The sequence below is a fragment of the Carlito syrichta genome, unplaced genomic scaffold (assembly GCF_000164805.1).
Source record: "Carlito syrichta isolate Samal-C Ts95f unplaced genomic scaffold, Tarsius_syrichta-2.0.1 Scaffold150288, whole genome shotgun sequence".
Taxonomy (NCBI): domain Eukaryota; kingdom Metazoa; phylum Chordata; class Mammalia; order Primates; family Tarsiidae; genus Carlito; species Carlito syrichta.
In genome coordinates this window covers 4,443-6,663 of record NW_007094384.1, presented here as the reverse complement: position 1 = coordinate 6,663, position 2,221 = coordinate 4,443, and positions in this window count along the sequence as shown.

The window sequence follows — 2,221 nt, the reverse complement described above, 5'->3', positions numbered from 1 at the left end:
GTCTGGGCAACAGAGCCAGACTTCATTTCTATTAACTAGACAAAACAAAAAAAAACTAATAGATAAGTAAAACCATTTCAATTTGAAATATATGGGGCTGCCCATGGGAAGGAAGGACTGACATGGCCCTGCCCCCTCATTTTGACAGAGGAGTAAATTGAGGCTCTTTTTTCCTCCGTCAAACCTGAAAAGGTCTCTGAGGCCCCAGCAGACCTTGCTCCAGGAGCTTCCACTGCTTTGAGACCTCCAATGCCCTGGGCTCTCCCCTCACCTGTCTTTCTCTTGGCTAGATCAGAGTATCATTTTCAAAATGGCAACAAGGACACCAATGTGATGCTCTGACAAGGAAAAAGAAGCTTGTCCCTCACTCTGAATTATTGGTGAAGGAGCAACTGGTTGGCAAGACCAGAGGGAGGTGGGGGAGAAAAGACAGGTTGACATGTGGGCCAAATACATCAGGTACTCACAGCACCTCAGGCCTTTTCCAGTCCTGGCATCTGCACAAGGAAGCTAACTTGTTTGACAACTTTTTAAATTTTAATTTTTGTGGGGATAGGGTCTTGCTATTGTTGCTCAGGCTTGTCTTGACCGCCTGACCTCAGGTGATTCTCTTGCTTTGGCCTCCTGAGTAGCTGAGATTAAAGGCATGAACCACCATTGCACATATCCCCCCCCAAATTTTAAAAAATTCATTCTTAAGAATTTCAATTTTGGGTTCTTATTGTGTTTTTTTAATTTGAGATCTCAATTCTTCCTATACATTTTTGCTGATATAATGGATATTTGTATGTTGGCCATCTATTTAAGTTCTGATTATCTCTATTCTGATCAAGGCACAGGATGGTGGGTTCTGTTTTGGTTTTATTTTCCAAAATTATGGCCTGGGATAATAAGAACACTAACTACCAGAGGGGTGCGACCACTGCTGAACAAGAAGCACCCAGTGGCCTGTGCAGCTCCTGCAGCTAGCAAGGGGTGACAGAACTCATTTTCTCTGCATGGCTGTGTCCTTAAAGAGCCAGAGTTTCTCCTCAGGACTTACCTAGACATATGAGGGTGGTACTCATAAGAAGGACAAAAAATTCTTCTCAGGACTGTCCCGGAGGGACACAAAGAGCAGCAGAAATTTTCCTCAGGAATGACCCAGACATGTGAGGGTGGTGCCCACAGGGAGGACCAGAAATTCTCCCCAGGACAAACTTAGACACGGGTGGGGCCAGTGGGAGGGCCAGAAATTGTGCTCAGTACTGATCCAGACTCATGAGTGCTGTTTCCAGGGGAACAACCAGAAATTCTCCTGAGGACTGACTTGGACACATGAGTGACATGCCTACAGGGAGGGCCGGAAATTCTCCTCAGGACTGATATGGACTCATGAAGGCAGTGCCCACTGGAAGTGCTGGAAATTCTTCCCAAGAGTGACCTAGACTCATGAGGGCCATGCCGTGGGGTAGGACTGGAAACTCCTCAGAACCGTCCCAGATTTATGAGGGCAGTGCCCACAGGGAAGGTCAGAAATCCTCCTCAGGATTGACCTGGACACACGACGGTGGTGCCCACAGGGAGAGCCATAAATCCTCCTCAGGACTGACTCAGACATGTTAGGGTGGTGCTCACAAGGAGGACCAGAAATTCCCCTCAGTACTGACATGGACATATGAGGGTGGTACTCATGGGAGGGATGGAAATTCTCCTCAGGATGACCCAGATGCATGATCAAGGAGCCCACGGAGAGGGCTGGAACTTCTTCTCAGGACTGCCTGGACATGTGAGGGTGGTGTCCAGGGGAGGGCTGGAAATTCTTCTCAGGACTGATCTAGAATTGTGAGGGCCACGCCCCTAGGGAGCACTGGAAATTCTCTTCATGACTGACCATACTCACGAGGGTGGTGCCCATGGGGAGGATGGGAAATTCTCCTGAGGAGTGATGGGGAGACTCTGCTATGATTTTTGACACACAGGGCTGCATGAGGATAAGTGAAGAAGAAGCCATGTGTGCTGAAGACAGCACTCTGGTGTGTGTTTTACTTTCTCATGTAAGCTTTCACTAAGATTTATTTTACAAATATCCCCTCTTGAGGACTTGACCACCTATCATCATAGTATGATGACTTTTTTTGTTTTGTTTTTAATTTTTTATGTTTCTGAAAAGGAGAGAAACATTGACACAGACCCCATTAAAGTTGGGGACAGCATTGCGGAGCCATCCAGAATCAACCCC